Below are 18446 nucleotides of genomic sequence, written 5' to 3'. Positions count from 1 at the left end.
TAATCTACCAGAAAATAAAACACGAACATTTCCTAATTTGTGTTTTGTGATATCTCTCAAAAGTCAAAATTAAATTATTCAAAGTAGTGACAAAAATCTTAACAAGGGCGGAATCAGTAGGGAGATGGTCGATTATAAAAACGTGATATATCTGAATCCAATTACATAATAGTTACCTACGAGCAATAAATTACGACGAAATGGTTCTCGAACTTAACGAAATGCATATACAACTATATATAATAACCTAAAATTTAAGTTGACATCAAAACTTTTTTCCTTAGAAGCACGTTCGAATTCAAAACAAATCAAAATACCGATATTTATATTCCTGCACCGAGGTTGTTGAAGCAAGACAAGACAAGTGCCAGATATTATATTATGTGGTTCAAGGGTATTTTAATTGTATACTTTAATATTTAATGAGCATATTATAATATTCGATATTAAAAGATTGTAGTTGTATAATACATATTTTTTTACAGATAACGTTTTAGCTAATTATTTAAAAAAGACAGTCAATTTAAATGGAAATTTGTTTATATTTAAATTAATGGAAAAAAATATAATAATCAACAATATTTATTATCGGAATACCTACATAATATAAGTGTGTGATTATAATGATGAAATAAGTAAAATTCAAAACTCTAAAAATAAGTGTTTTATATTTCCAATAAATACTTATTAAATCAATTAGATTACAAATAAAAATCTGATTTTTTTAAAGATTATGTTTATAGTGTGATATGAAATTTATTAAAACTATAAATATTATAAAGGTCCATCATATAGCAAACAATATCGTTTTAAATGTTAGTATATAATATTTAAGTGCTACTGTACTATGTATTTGCATCAAATGATGGTAATAACAATTATTCAAACAGTCAATTAAACATGGACATTTTTTTTTCGAATGGTGAAATTTAAGGGACGTTGTTCGCAACCTTTTTATCTTGTCTGACTTTATTTTTTATTTCACGTTTTCCATGTACACACACATACATTATTATATATATGTATGTATGTATACTTTATTATGATATGGCAGCACTACTAAACAAAGATTACGTTGACGGAAAGGAAGGTAAGTCTGGTTACTAAAAATCCCATGCGATCGTCTACCCAAGATGAAGCAACATTTGGCGAGGATTTACTTGTCAGTGGTGAAGTAGAATAAGTTGACCACATTGCTATGTTTTTTTTTTCTAAGTACACAACTGAGAGAATTCTAAAGGTCTCTTAGGACGAAAATACTTTAAAAACTGCATTCAAAAAGCCCGAAAAATATTTTAGAAAGCTTTAAAGGTAGTTTAATAGAAAGTATTCAGTTTTTTATAATTCCTCTAGTCTCTAGTTGTTTTAGAGTATTTTGTATTAAATTTTTTATTTAATAAAAAATCAATTTCATTTTAAAATTAATACGTACATTTTCATTATGCCTTCTACTTATAAATTGATCAATGTATTTTTTTAAAATAATTAGTAAGTATTTAATTATGTCAATGTATTCAAGTGTTATAAATTAATAGAAACAAACTGAAGTTGGTTGGAATCTTACCCATTGAAATATGCGTTAAAAATGTGATTTACTTAATCTATGATCTTAATATTAGTAATATTGTAATTATATTAACCAGTCTTAAAATTTAATTTTGAAATGTAATACAATTGTCATGCTTGTAAGTAAACTGTGATATCTGCAAATCGGGATTTACTAAAATCATTAATACAGCGGTTGTTAACTTTATATAATATTATGTATTATCTATTGTTAATCAGTCCAACAAAAATGTCATAATTCAATTATAATAATCCAAACTATAAAGTCTAATTTCTTACCAATATCATTTATTTTCATTATTTTCGAGGAAAAAGTCACCCGAAGATTATTCGGTAAATTTGTATTTTCATCATAATAATATTTTGTATTAATTTATTTCCTGTAACTTATAATATATATATAATATTAATTCATGCAATTTATAAACGATGAATAAACTATTTGCTATTTTTCAATTATTTAAAATTCAGATATTTTTGTTCATTTCTTATAGCTAACAATATAATATGTTCACAATTTTATAAATTACAAAAAAAAAAAATAATAATCTCTTGAAAATGAAAAACTCTATTTTAAAATTCAACGAAAGAAAAAAAGGCCTCGGGAGGTGATGAATTTATCCACGAAATAGGAAAATATTTTGTTGTTCTTAAACCATTTGTCATCGTCACTTTTGAATGTTATAGTACGGCCGAAATTAAATTTAACTAAAAATAAAGAACGAATACGAAACAACTTGAACTGGATATAGAATGATGTAAACGAAATTAGTAATGACTATATGAATAACTAAGAACTCGGAATCCTGTTCAAGGAACAATAATAATTAGAAAGCCAAACAAAATGACGAATTAAAATTGTTTATTTTCGATCGCTATCTAACTTATGCAGGGACATGGGAACTTATTTTCGTTCAAACACACTGCTTAAACCTGTAAACCGATAAGAATCCTATAAAAAAAAATTGAAATTTTTATCATGTCTAGCTAATCGAGATCGACTATTTCACATTTTTTTGATTTTATCCTTCTTAAAACTAAAAATATTTGAATTCATAAATTAATTATTTAACATTTTAAAAAATGCCACATTTCAAATTTTTGGGGAAGAAAAATCAAAAAATTTTGAAGGTTTATCCAAACATAATTTGCAAAAATGTTAATTAGTTTTTAGAACTTGCATTATTCTAGTATATCGATGAATTCAAACGTTGGAATGAAAACGCGTATAAATTCCTATATGTTACGGATGGGTTAGACAAATACGACAACATACCTTTTTTGTTTAATTTAATTTATACTATAATTATTTTTAAATAATATTTTTTAAGATATTCATATGTATATACCTCAATATGATAACACATAACTACATTTATATGTTTTTTATTTACAATAAAATTGTACATACACATTAGAATTGAGCATACAGAAATTCGATACAGAACACGGGTGATTGATTAATAGTATTAATTTAATACTATATTTTATATTTTGTGAATAACCTATAATTCCTGTCTGCACACTATTTTATGATTTAACGCATAAATGCCTATTAATATGAATTACAGTATATATTTTCGTTGTTCTAGTATATTTCAGTTCTTCAATGTCCAAAAAATTGATTTTATCTTAAAATATAAGGTAAATATTGTACAAATATACGTATATAATATATTATATATTATATTTCGAAACAAACACACAAATTTGCATATTATTATCAACATTTTTCTGTTAAAATTTTACGTAAGTTATGCATTATTTATATAAATATTTATGATGTTACGTTTCGATGATTGAATTTTGTTTAATATTGTTTATCTGCATTAACGTTATTCATAGATTGATTTTCAAATACTGCAGTATTATTGTACACATTTTCGAGTGACAACTGATATTGAATCACACCGAAATTCCAGTAGTGTAGCATATCGATGGTATAAATATTAAAAATATTATATTATAAATTACAACAACTACATAAAGTAATTTATAAAAATTAAATTAAACATTTTATGTCACTCGGCAAAACTTAATATTTTTTTTCGTGATTCAGAATTTAAATTAACTTTTTCATTTTTTGGAGAATAATTTGAAAAAAAGAAGTTATCGGTCATAAATTATGTTGCAGAATGATGTGTCAAATTTAATACACGAGAAAAAAATAATGGTGTAAAAAGAAAAAGAAAATTTAAATACTATTTTTATTACGAGTTGTGAAGGATTATAAGACAAATTAACCAAATAGCCGCAAAAATAGGTATCAATCAATCAATAACATTTAAATTATTGTTTTTATTTATTTAAATTTATAATTTTTTTAATAAGATAATTAGTAAGATATGACGTAAAGATTAATATTATAATATTTTATTAAAATAATATTATAATTAATGATCTGCATAAGTGAATATATATTAAAAACTGGAATTATTTTTTTCATATCGTTAGGTTTAAACATAAATAGGTAGTTAGTTTTTCGCAAGTTATTTTTATTCGTATATTATTTGTTACAATATTAGGATCTCAAATATAATACCATTAGGGGTGATAACTAAATTTATTTCACACAAAATACTGTATGACATACTGTTGTATAAGATTTTCATTAATCTTTTTTAAATAGCAAAAAAGCTATTCTAATGATCTTCCATTTCAGCGTTAGCATTGTAAAATATTCACGCTTCATAAATTTGAAACATTCATGATAATTTATATAACATAAATGTTTTTATTTATTTATTTTTAGATTCTGAACGAAGTGAGGAATGTAATGATTTTACAATGATGTATGTATTTTTTTTTATTATTTTTTTTTGTGTCTGTCATCACGATTTGGAGTAGAAATAATGCTTTGATTTTTGACTTCAGGCTGTCTTTGAAAAGTAAATTCATCTAGTTGGTACTTTGGGGGGGTCAAAATTTCCAGTAGTTTTCAAAAACGTTAGGAAAAACCTTAAAAAAGTGGCGGAAAACCGGAATTAGTTTTCGACAAAATAGATTTTTTTTATTTTGCCGTAACTCCAAAACGAATCGTTGTAAATACTTGAAATTGTCACTAAATGTTTATATTAGCGTTATCTATTTACAATTAAATATTCAAAATATTTTAATTTTTTTTAAGCTATTAATAGACTTGCAATTTTTGATTTTTTTTAAATTTTTTTTTTTAAAATGCCTAAAAAAAATTGGCTTTCCAAAAAATCTTTAAAATTTAATACAAGGTTAATTATTATAAATTGCACTTATCGTAGTTAAAAAAAAAAAAAAATCGAAAATCGTTTTTAAAATTTTTGTTTATAAGCATTAAAAGTTCAAATGTTTATAAAATATGTCAAAATCAGAAAAATTTGTAAGGAATTTTGAAGTTGAAAATTAAAAAAACATTTAGCGATTTATATCTAAGGTTAAAAAACCTAAAACAAGGTTCTCCATAACTTTTCCTGCTAATAAACTGTAAAAAAAAATTTCTAGCGTCGATGTAGAAAAAATTGCACGAGCGTATGAAATTTAATTTTTTACGAAATTTCGAAAAATAATGATATATTACAATTCAAATATAGATAATTATATAATATATCCTACTAATTATCTTAGACTTATAAATAATCTACGTTCAGAATCTTTTTTGTATACAATATTACCAGTCATTCAAATTAACAAAATCTGTTATCGATAATGTGATAATATCATTAAATGGTAAATAATTAGACGAATTCAAAGAGACATTAAAAAAAATAAAAGATAAATATTAAAAGAGTTATAAGCAAAATAATTTATTTGATTTTTCAGGGTTCCCAAATTGTCATTATTTGATAAACTCAAATAATAGTTCAATATCGAATATTTGGGAACTAATCACTAACTTAATTAACTAATATCTGCTAAAAAAGTTACGAGAAAAATTTTTTTTTTATTGATAGTTATTATTTGAATTATATCAATATTTAAAACAATACGAAAAAAAAATATTTAAAAATAAAATTTAATCCCAGTACAGTGATGAGAACTGGGAAAAAATAATTCAGCAGAGAAATGGTTAGTAAGTTACTATGATTAACTAGGCAGTTAAATTATATTTTTATATCATTCAAATTATAATACTATACAATGAATTAAACATTTACTCTGAACAATTTATTTTAAATGTATACAATTTAGCAAAAGTTTGAATCAATACAACATATTAAACATTCTAATAAATTATAATAAAGTTAAAAAAAAAAAAAAAAAATTTGACAAAATGTTTAAGTTTTATTTCTTTTTTTTCAATACACTGATATTAATGAATTAAATGTGCTAATGTATATTTGGATTAAAATTGGGTTATCTTCTTGAAAAAAAGATTTGTATGCAATTTTTTTTAGTATTGTACAAACGGTTCAACCCCGTGAGGCAATACCACAAGAAAAAAAAATAAAAAATAGCACAGAAACAGTAATTTTTAATAATTTATTTATAAGTGGTATTACTTATTATTACCTATACCTGTCTTAAACTATTTGATAATAAATGACATGGAAATATTAAATTATTCTCCATCTATATCTGCAGTACATTTGTATTAATATATTTCATTACGTGAGAACTTGGTAAAATTATTTTTTAGAAAATATTTATGTTTTTATAAACTCCGTTCTTCAAAGTATAGCACTACAGATTTAACGTATTTTCTCAGAGCGTATTGATGACATAATATATAACCGAGTCAATGATTTGATTAATAATAATATAATATAATTTTTGCAGTCAATTTTATTTTTGTAAGTTGATTTATTATTTCTTTTCTTTTCAATTGTAATAATTCATATAATTTTTACTGACAAAGTAAATTAATTCAATTACATTGATTAAACTATTTAAGTAAATTGAGAATACTTTTTATAGGATATATTTCGGATAATAATTCTGAACAAGAATACAAGATACATAATAATATTAAACATCGCGTGAAAGATATCTCAAAGTCATAATAACTCTCTATAATTATTATAGCATCCATCGTATAAACATATTTCGACTCAACGTGAAAATGGGTTCTCAGAATTTAAAAATGTTTTGTTTTACAGTCCAAACACAACTAATAAAATAAAAAATGTATAAAATATTATCTTTGTATTTTATAAAGTGAGCTGAATTAGTATCTGTAAAGTTGCTATTGTGTAGTTTTCGTCTGACAGAAATAAAAAAATATTGTTTCTACTGTAAAACGGATGAAATTTTATCCATTTGATATTATTTATTTGGAGTTTATTTATGTATTACCGGTTAAATAATGGTTCGTGTATTGTAATATTTATAAGTGTGAATATACACGATAATAATAGTACTACATTTTATCAACATTTTTGTTTGTAATAAGAACATAATAAGTTATTAACGTGTATACAATTGAATATTATAAAGCAGAATAATAAACAAAAGATAAAATAAACGCGTTCAAATCAAAATAATTTAGCTATTTATGATTGATACCAATAAATTAATTATTGTAATTAATTATAATTTAAAATCACGAAATCCTGTAAAAAATTAAACGATTTATTTTACGAGTTTCAGTTTTACTAAAAAATATCTATAAATAAATTAATCATTAGGTAAAAACAGCATCACACAATTTTTTTCCACGAGCATCATTTCTAATCTCTTATAATTTCAAAATGTTTCAATTTGATTTAAAATTAATAAAAACTTAAATGCAGTGATGTTTTAATAATAAACCTGATGGTCTGATGGCCTAAGTACATTTTCATAGTACAGAAGATTATTTTAAACACAATACAAGTGGTATACAAAGTGAATTTTACATAATGATAAAATAGATTAAAATAATTTTTTATACCATAAAGTGTATTATGAAATTATCCCTAACCGTACAATTAAAAAAATATAAAATAAAAACAATACTTAAACAATGTAGGTAGAAAGTTAGGTAGATAAACTTAATAAATGTTTAATATTTTTATTACGGTATTTTAGTCGGTTATCTGAAAACACATATTAACGAACATATACATTATATAATTACATTCATAAATCCTTAAAATAACCCAATTTTTTCGTTTGGTCAATTAATCATAATATTATTTATATACAAAATACATAAAAACAACTACATATAAAACCAATTAGTTCCTTCAAAAGTATGTTGATTTTCGTGATCCTAATTTCTATAATTTATTTTTTAGTGTACTATATTTATCTGTTAATTTATTAACTCTAGTGATATTTAAAAAACTAATTAAGAGGACTTTATACTTTTATATTCAGTCTTTTTCTCACAAATGAACAACATACCAAATTTTCGTTCAGCATTTATAATAATTATAATAACTATGTTGTTAGCTTTAATATTAGAATGAATTAACCTAAAATTAAAATGTATGAAAGAACATTAGGTATATGTCTTCCTTCGTTAGCATTTTTAAAATATTTTAATTTTTAATTATATTATGAGGATTTTTAACTTGTAATATTTTACATACATACTTATTATAACTTACTTAAAAAAAAATAAAATATCGTAAAAACTCTATGAGAAAACACGGATAATGTTCTTATTTTAAAGTCGTATAACAGGTCAATGCACTCTGATGTTAAAACTAACAATACTAAATTGAAACTTGTGTACATATATTTTTACATTTTAATACCTACGCTAATAAGACGTAAACTACACGTGCAGTTACGGCTTTCATTTAACAATATCTACAAATGAATGTGATCTATTGATAATAAGTCACTGAACATACAAAGATGATTGTAAAGAACGAATATTAAATAATTTAATATATAGTAGGTAATATCTATGTCATTTTAAGACTAGCCAACACAAAAAAACAATAAAATAAACCGTTTTTTAATTATCCAATACCTAAAATTATAATTAAATAAAATGTAATTATTATATGTTTGATTATCTTTCGTAAATGTAATAACACATTCAAATGTATACATCTACATGTGCATTAATAAACATTAAACAATATCAAATTTAAATCTGTTAATACATATTATAAACGAGTAAAAAGTTATGATGTTTCTAACTGTCTACGTGTAGGTACTTAAAATATTTTGCCAAAATAGGTTTTGATACAAGCTGAAAGCATAAAGGAAAGATGACGTGCCTTATGTGTTGTATATACTATTGAACATTCCTAAGCGTAATTTGAGTGTAAGAATCCAATGTGTGCGAATCAACATCACGCAGTAAATTATATAATATAACCAAATGGTTGAATGTACGTCATCATAAACAGAAGAAAACTTTAGTTGTTTGTCTATTGTTTTTTATAATGTGAATACCTTTACCATTTTATGTATTATTATATGTCTTTAAATTTTAAACAATGAATATGTTAATATTTTATCTTTTCATTTGTAATGTATTTATCTTTAGAAATATACTGAATAATTCGATGATTTGATGTTTTGTATAAAACAGTTTTTATGAAAACAGTTTTATCCTTATATTATTTAAGTATAATATACTTAACTTTTCCCTAAATATATTGTTAAAATTTGATTAAAACTCCTTAAAAATTGAGTTTATGAAGGAGAAAATTGGTTAAGCCAATGTTTTTTAAATATAATCTAACTAAATGTTGTTTTTTATAAAACGTATTTGACTTTTATAGCTTACCTTTTTATTTTATTATAAATCGAGTGGTGGGACTTACTCAGTGAGATTACTTATAGAAACGACTTCCTTTTAAGGCTTTTTAGGCTTTACTAAGACGGAATCCATTAGCTATTTTATCAAATAAACAAATTTAATTTTTAAAAATAGAATTTTAACAAACTATACCAGAGTTATGGCGTAAATAGTTGCAGTTTTGTAAGAAAACATACACTAGTTATAAGACGACGTTTAAGCTTATGTCACTTGTTACGTATACCTATAGAAGCGAAACCGAGAGCTTTTAACCCCGCCCTCCCCTTGTTGGTGTGAAATTATGTCAAGGACCCATCTGTTAAATATTGCCATTTTGGGTACATTAATAATAGTTATTAACATTAAGTCATATCCGAGAACGAGTATTAATATTATGTAAGTATAATAAGCATTTCGCGGTAACAACGTCAAACGCGAAACGACCTTTTTTATACCTTTTTAGTGATACAAATTGTATACGATATCCTATTATGATTAAGTAAACAAACCATAAATATGAAATAGGTATATGTTTCAAGGTACCCATACCATAATGCACCTGTATTTTTCACATTAGTTTTGTATTTTTAAACATTTTCCAGTACCATATTATAAATTACTATTTTTAATATTAAATAATTCACTCGTATTAATGTTTAGTATTATATTATAAAAATATAAAAAAAAATAAAGGTAAATATGTATATAAAAAAAAAAACATGAAACAAATATAACACAAATCGAATAAAATTGTAATATTAAGATTACTAAATAATTACCTAATTTACTAAACATTAAAAAAAAAAATGTATAGGTACCAGGAAAAAACAACATAGACGGAGAGTGGGATTTCACTCAATCATTAAATTTAATATAATACTATAGGTAATTGCTTTTCCTTTAATTTTTTTATTATGTATATTATAACAGCATCGTGTATAGTAAGTGATCATCGATACTCGACAAAATTTGTTTTTCATAATTTTGTATGACAACAGAATTACATTTTAATAAAAATATATACTTAGATATATATATACTTACATCACCTGCTTAACAATATTAAGGGGATGCAATAGCGTCCGTTTCCAAGGAATTAGCTTCCTACTCGCAATTTCCTAAGTGCGAACGAACGTTTTACGCGAATGTGTGCGTATAGTATAAGTACGTATATTAGTGCGTGTGACTGTTGTAGTCGTATAGTGTAAAAGAGATAGCGGAGAATTCTCGCACGCGCACGTTCATGTCAGCAATTTGTACACAGCTAGTCGACAAGATATGTTTCAGATTTCTTATCACACTACTAGGTACCTACGGTTTTTTGAAAAAAAAAAAGTCGGCTTAGAGCACCTCACATTCGAAACCGAGAATTTCGGAAATTAACCGCCGACAAGGAAATAGTAATCAGTGCGGTTTTTAAGCGCGCGTTTCCGGATTAGCGATGTGTTGCTATTAGTGTGTAATTAAAAAAAAAAAAAAAAAAACATGACGAGGTGTAGTTTTAACGATAATACGTATTATATCGACATCAACAGAAAAGTTCGAATTCCAAGACGATAATAATCGACGTCGCGGGGCGCAAACCCATCTGTTAATGCGTGTCCAACGTCCGTGCACATTAATTACCGTTAAACCGTTGTCGAGGACGGGTAGTTTAAATTTACGATTACACCGAACGGGAGGTGGACGAACGACGGGTATGATGGCTAGATGAAAAATCACTTCCCCGCGGGCAAGTCGAAAATTTCGAGGAAATTCCTAGACTGCAACAATGCGACGGAGCCTCCGCGATCGTACATAATAACTCCTCTAAAACGGATGTTAATCCTTCGCAAAAGACACCATTTTCGACACTGCAAATTTATTCTCACGACGTTTGGAGCTGTGAAGAAATTATACTGTTTTTATACTTTTGACTCACTATACAGGCCCCACGACTACAGTTGCAGGTGAGATTACAAAAATTTATCATTTTTCGTATTCGACCGATGAACCAAAGGATTAGCTTCATAATACTACATATTGTTATAATACGCTGTACCTTGTATATTGATTGGTGAATAAAATAAAATAGTTTTTAGTTGTTGTTTTAAACACATTTTTAGTAACTAAAACAAGCAAATGCTTATTTCTAAAAAAAATATTTAATTTTTATTCAAGATTGTAATAATTCAATTACTGTATCAATGTGTCTTAAATTCAAAATATATAATAATTATGTTTAAATTAATGGGTAATATATTGCACTACGCAATGGCATAACTAATGCATTTCAAAAATTAAATTAATTTATTAATACATTAATAGGTATAACATAATTTATTAGGCGTTCATTAGGTTTACGTTATAGACGATACACAAAATATTATGACACACTAGCCGTAGTTTGGATTATTTTAAATTTGATTATTAATAGTTTTGACTTTTGTCCCATTGGACGTGTTTGTGTTTGTAATTTATTATTTCCGTAAGTCCCGGTGGATATAATATTATTTTCAGCTATGTTTTTAGTTTTGTTTGTTGAGATAGAATATCTGATTTTTTAGTATCTATAGGTATATCATCAAAAATAAACTCGTATTCTATTGTCAATATACATTTTTGGGGGAAAGAAATGAATTAAAGGTTGTATTGGTTTTAAAAATAATTCTGTTTCAATCGTCGGTGTCTTAATTAACATTTTGTAACACATTAAAACATACGTAACATTTATTTAAAATGATAGTCAAAAATACTGTAAAAACAAATTATTCATTATAAAGGTTTGACTAACTCGAAACATTCACGAATTTCAGCGAAAAAACATTCGTAAATTTATTGTAATCATGACTTTTCCAGCGATTAGTGAAATGTTTCAAAAAAACACGTTGAACTGTAACAGAGAATGGCAAATGTCAAGTATTTTATTTCACCAATCGTCCTGCGAAATAATTGTACGGGTAGAACAATATTATAAATTTATATAATGTATAATGTATAATATATAATATCTGTCGAGGCTTTTTGTTTGTTTCTGAATACAAAAATGAATTATTATAACAAATGAGTTTAAGCGAGGTATTTTATGTAATATAGTTTTGGACCTTAATGTTCGCAAATGTACTAATGTGTACAGTGACTTCGTATTTTTTTCCCCGTTAAATGTTTCAACGAATCAACAAAATAAAATACAGACATACAGTACACAACTATTTTGAAATAACCATATTTCACAAACAATTTTCGTTTTCTTTTGTTTTGTTTTGAAACAAACGTGAGTATGATACTTCATTAAACACTCGAAAAAATAACAAATTCGTGACGATATTTTTAAATTAGATTTTTTTTTTTTTGAAACTTGTCTTGAATAATTGGATTTTCCCCTTTAAATGGTCGTACTTTTTCTACTTCGTCAAACGATACGTGCTTGAATTTAAAATCGCTTACGAAAAAAAAGTATTGGTTTTTTTCTCTTGTCATAAATCATGAATCATGATATATGAATGATCATGAAACAAATGTCTAACTTGCCGGATCATTATTTTATGCATTAATTTAATATATAACATGTGATTTCATATCGTATCCCATAAAATTAGTGAGTAAAATTTATGTGGAAAATGGATACTAACGTTTTTTAAACATATTTATTTAAAATACGTTTTAGGTACATTTGATATGGTTTGAATATTTTGAAATGATATTATGTGTATATTGCATATTGTGTAGATTGTAAATTAAGCTTTTTCAATAAAAAAAAAATGATAATGATAATAATAATAAAACAACTAAAAGTAGTATATTACGTAGATATATTGTAATAATTCCTTTATATTATAAATTCTAATAAATAATTTATCATAAGAATTGAAAATAGTAAGCAATGGAACACTTTAAATTTTATTAATTATATAGTTATTTGTAGAATTTTAATTAATTTTTATAGTATGGACTATATTAAATGCCCAATAGTGATACTGAATAATTATGTATAATAATATACTTTATTTTGTTTTTGATTTTTAAATACATAAAATATATTACACACAATATACATATAATTATATAAACTCGAATATATATTGCATTTAATATGCATTTATTGCGTCAATACTATTTTCAATCTATTTTGCATTCTATATTTGAAATATATTATGTAACCATTTTGACAAAACATTAATTATATCAATAAGACTTATCATTTTTTTTTTTTAAATTGTAGTTAGAATATCAATCAAAACTGGTAAGAAAAGAAACCTTAGTATTGAATTCCAAAGAAACAAATTTGTAATAAATACAAATTATATTTTAATATATTTTTAAATTATTTGTTCGAAATCAATATTTTTATTTGTACATTATTTTACGATAATGAATAATAACTAATTTATAGGTTTGAATGCATATTGCATATGGTACAGGGAGATTTCAAAATAGATAACACACTGCTTCGTTATACAAAAATGTAATAATTGTAATATTTACCTATTTGGTGTTTTCTTTTGATGAATATTTTAAAATGTCTTACCTGAAAAAAAAACAGTACAATTAACTATTTAAATTGAATTAAAATATTTCAACCATTATTAAGTTCATATACAAAATTGTTTGGTGTTAATAACTTGTAAAATAATCTAAAAAACATTGTATTACATCATGTCATAGGTTTATGTAGTATGTATAATATGAATAAATTGTAAATTGTTTATGCATGTATACAATATACAAATATAGTAAGTATCAACTTTATCACATGTGTAAAAACTTTCCTCCAGTTTCATATTTTATCGATTAATATACTAAACCAATCTCATTATTTTACACATTTTAAATGGCAAGGTAATATAATAACACATTTACAAATACAGTAGTATTATTACCATCGTATAATTATATTTATTTGCAAGTTATAAAACGACCACAAAGTATAAAGTTATTTCATTGTGGTCTGTATAAATTAATTATTTGCAAATAACTAAGCTATACGAGCAGGTAGTTTTAAATTTTATAACACAACTTAGATATAAAATTATATTAGTATTAAAATTATTACTTAAAAGTTTTTTAAAGTAACTAAAATTCAATAATATAATATATATAATACCATCTATAGTTTTACAAATCCGTCGCCATAAAATTACGACGAATAAAATAACTAAGTAAAATATGTAAATATAAATCTTAATATTATCTACATACAATTTTTCTTCTTTTTGAAACAAACTAATGAACTATGCCTTGCCTACTGCATAAAAAATGTAATTATTTCATGGTTTGCAAAGATCTAATGGATCAATTATATTAGACCAATGTCTCATTATTGATTCATTAAAAAGTATAAGTAATATTGCTTATGCCACTGGGCATTAATTTAGTACGATAATATTATATAATGTTTTTTTGTTTGTTGAAAATGATTTATACTAGCGAATACTATAACGATTAATATCATTTTTTCTCTAAATTTTGAATAAATTATAAATTTGAAAAATGTTTTATTTTATATTTGAGATCCTTCGAAATGATTACAAAATAAAGTAGTATTAGATTTAAGAATATTTATGTCTTTGATAATCAATATTCAGCATTTTCATGGTATTCTCCTATTTTTTTGTTTTTTTTTTTTACCTTCAAGGTTAATTCTTCTTTAACCCCTATGTAATATGTGTTTCCCATGAGTATAAAAAAAAATCTAAGTGTTAATCTACATAGAGGGTATAAAAAGTTTCGGGATTGATCGCTAAAAAAAAAAAAAGTAATTGGTTATGGGTTGAAACTTTCTCTCAGCGTATCGTTCAACATTATATCCCTGCATAGTGACCCATCACAATTTTTTTAAGTATTTTATTTGGAAAAAAAACTGGTTATATTTTTTTTTGACCATATTGTAACATTTTAATGTGTTGTAATGTAATGATTACTTGCGTCAAATTGCATATAAATATATTATGTACATCTCTAGTATTGAGGGATTTTAATAGTGTATTACATTACAATGCAATGTATTAATAGTACTGTTAAATATTATACCTTTATAAAATTAAAAATAGAGTTAGATAACTAGTAAACCACATCATGCTCTACGTATTCCCATTGTAATACTCCACTCCACTTATCGAAACTTTAAAAACTCGTTTGAAATAAAATTACACCTCAAAATAAAGAAAAAATATTTTAGGGAATATAAACATACATAATACTATTTTTTTTGTCAAAAATAAAATATTTAAAAATAAAAAAATAACGTTGACATTTTTTTTCAAAACAGTTATAGTATTAGATTCTTTTTCGTATACTAGGTAGTAGGCATATATTGATAAACAATTTTCTTAACATCATATTATCATCTCTATAGATATGATTATTATATTATTTAACTGCGTACGTACATACATTTAAAACAATGTATATAATTTATATGTAATATATTTTTTTTATTGATCATAAAATACATTTAATATCAGTTACATAGTAATATTATACATTGACTGAAATAACTAGATAACAACGAATTTTGTTTTAATATGATTATATAGTTAGATTTATATGTATATACATACATTTAAAATTGTTTTTTTTTTTCTTGTACTCATATTATTATCACAAAAAAGGTTTATCTAGTACAAATTAAAATCATAAATTAAATTTTTCATTTATTCCATTATTCAAAGAAATAAATAAATACATAATAACTATAAAAATAATCATATCATATTATAATATAATAAGTAGCATAATAATATATCAATTAGTGACAACTTTATTATTACTTAATTGAACAAAAAAAATAATCAATATAGACCAAATATTGACCTTATTGAGTTGTAAGACACAATTTTTGATAATAATTTTATATATATATATATATACAAGTATTACATTTGTTCTTGATTAGTTTCAATCATGTCCAGTAAGCCCTAGGGATTTTAAGGAACAATATTTCCTAAAATATAACAGCAATATAATTTACTATGTCAAATTATTTTTTTGGATTGGGTTTTATATTTTGACGCTTGTTTAACCAAATAAAAGAAGCAGACATTTAGCTTAAAAATACGACGTTATTTTATTTTTCATAATAATATTATACATAGGTACCTATGTTTAATGTTTATACATTTTAGATTCTGATTGAACGATAAATGTATTGGTTATTTAAACAGTTCATAGTTATGTGTGTGTGTGTCTATGTACAAGATAAGTAGTTAGAAAAAAGTTAGGTTAAGCTTTTATTTTAAACTTTGAGGATGGTTTTGAATAGAAATTTAGATTTAGTTTGTACTTTTGATAGGTAAAAATTAAAAATGTCTAGTACTTTTTTATAATTGGAAAAAAAACAAATAAAAAAATCATGAAAAAATTGGAATTTTTATACAAATTGACTTTTATTATTAAAATAATTGTTTTGAAACTATGGTTACATTAAAACTTTTGTGCCTATTACTAATAATTATTCTATTATGTAAATTAATTTTAAGATATTACCTATTTATACCATGAACTTTCTTACACTGTTTTATGGTTAGATAGTATATTTACTCAAAAGTTAATAAAAATTATATATTAATATGGTGTAAATATTTATATAATATATATATATATATACATATATATATTATTTTAATAATTTATTGAGTGTTAGTAATATAATAAATAAAATATTTCAGAAAAAAATAAATCAATTTACCGTAATACTATTGATAAAATAAATTACTCTTATTACTACCTACAATATAAATAAACAACATGTGTTATTGTAGTAATATTTAATTTAATAATTTTATTAATTTGGTATTATTTGGAAAATAATTCAGTCTTAATACCTTTTACTTGTTAAACACATAAAAAGTTTTACTTTAAAATGTAAGCAAATGAGTATCGATTTGTCAGCCTATACCACTAAGTATCTTTTATTATTTTATTATATATATATATGTTGATTAGAATATATTAATCATCATTCATATGAAATTCCAAAATAGGCACAAACAAAAAATTATAAACTGTTCATTTTTAATACTGTTTCTCGTCAAGAGGAATATTATGATAGGTATTGTCATTTAGTATCGACAGAGTCCAATCGACCTTCTATAGATGTTTTCCGAAACTTAAACTCGGTTATCCATATCGTCGAACAGTAGAAATATTTGCACTGTCAACAAGTTTTCTCGTAAATCACTATTCAACGTAGTTTATGTTTGAACGCAAAACATTGTTCTTACCTCGCGGTAGTAGTTAGTTACGGTGGCATGTTTAAAACTGTGTTAAGAATAAAATAACGACAAATAATATGCTATTGAACAACATTCTTATAGAGAATAGTGCAAATAATTGAACGTTTTTTGTTTTCGAATGTACTAATTGCTTTGTAAGAGAATATTTTATTATATTGTAATATAGCAAAATATATATACATATTATAGTAATATTATATGCGGACAAATAATAAATATTAAATACGGTAGAAAAGGTTGAGAAATAGAATTGAGGTTACGGTTGAAAATCAAAAGTTGTTTTTGCATTTTAGAATAGTTAAAGGTAAAATAGTGAATCAAGCTTGAAACAAAAAATGTAGAATATAAGTACTTTTGAAAACTTCTGAAAACGTTAAAAAATCTATAAATATTATCAAAAAATATAATATAATGGTTTGTTTGGAAATACTTTAATAAAATACTAGTCCATCCTGTCACTTTAAAAGCCTGGGTTTATTTTAACAGGCCGTGATAGTATTATATGATAAGTAACGATAATTTAAAATTAAAACTGCAAAACAGCGTTTACCGGTCATACCTATAGTACTAATGCTACAGGCGGTCTGTGTAAAAATGGAAATGAAAACGAAATTCTAATATAAGTAATAATAATACTTGTATTTATGTTTATATTTTTAATTTGTATGTACTATGTTGTTAGATTACTTTACCCAGAACTGTTTTATTGTGTACCCGGGACGTTCTATTCCTAAACACGCCACTGCGTCTATTACTGAGTCAAGAAATCATCTGAATATTGTGTGTTTTGGGCACCATGCTTATCATTTGTAACCCCCCCCCCCACCATGTGTCTCCTGTGACCCTAGATCGGTAGGCCATCTAGCGCAAGTGCGTCATTTCTGTTTTTGCGTGCCTATTGATATTCATGAATTAATTGAACGGTATAATCTTATGACTTGCTGATTTTAAATCGTTATAAATGTTTTGGCTATAAATCACAATTAATGATATTATTATAAACTACTATT

General features: G+C 24.2%; 1 protein-coding gene across 3 annotated transcripts in view; it reads right to left on the bottom strand.

Moving 5' to 3' along the window:
* LOC132921626 (cell adhesion molecule 3-like) overlaps positions 1-18446 on the bottom strand; it is a 410858-nt gene that overhangs the window by 198498 nt on the left and 193914 nt on the right. The window contains exon 3 of one of the 3 annotated variants that reach the window (XM_060984756.1): positions 13688-13730. The exons of the other annotated variants lie outside the window; for them this stretch is intronic. The gene's annotated coding sequence lies outside the window, so the exon portion shown is untranslated. The remainder of the gene's footprint in view (positions 1-13687; positions 13731-18446) is intronic. 3 annotated transcript variants of the gene reach the window in all.

The sequence above is a fragment of the Rhopalosiphum padi genome, chromosome 2 (genome assembly GCF_020882245.1).
Source record: "Rhopalosiphum padi isolate XX-2018 chromosome 2, ASM2088224v1, whole genome shotgun sequence".
Classification (NCBI taxonomy): domain Eukaryota; kingdom Metazoa; phylum Arthropoda; class Insecta; order Hemiptera; family Aphididae; genus Rhopalosiphum; species Rhopalosiphum padi.
Note: the sequence above shows the minus strand (reverse complement) of the source record. Positions and strands in the feature narration are given on the sequence as shown.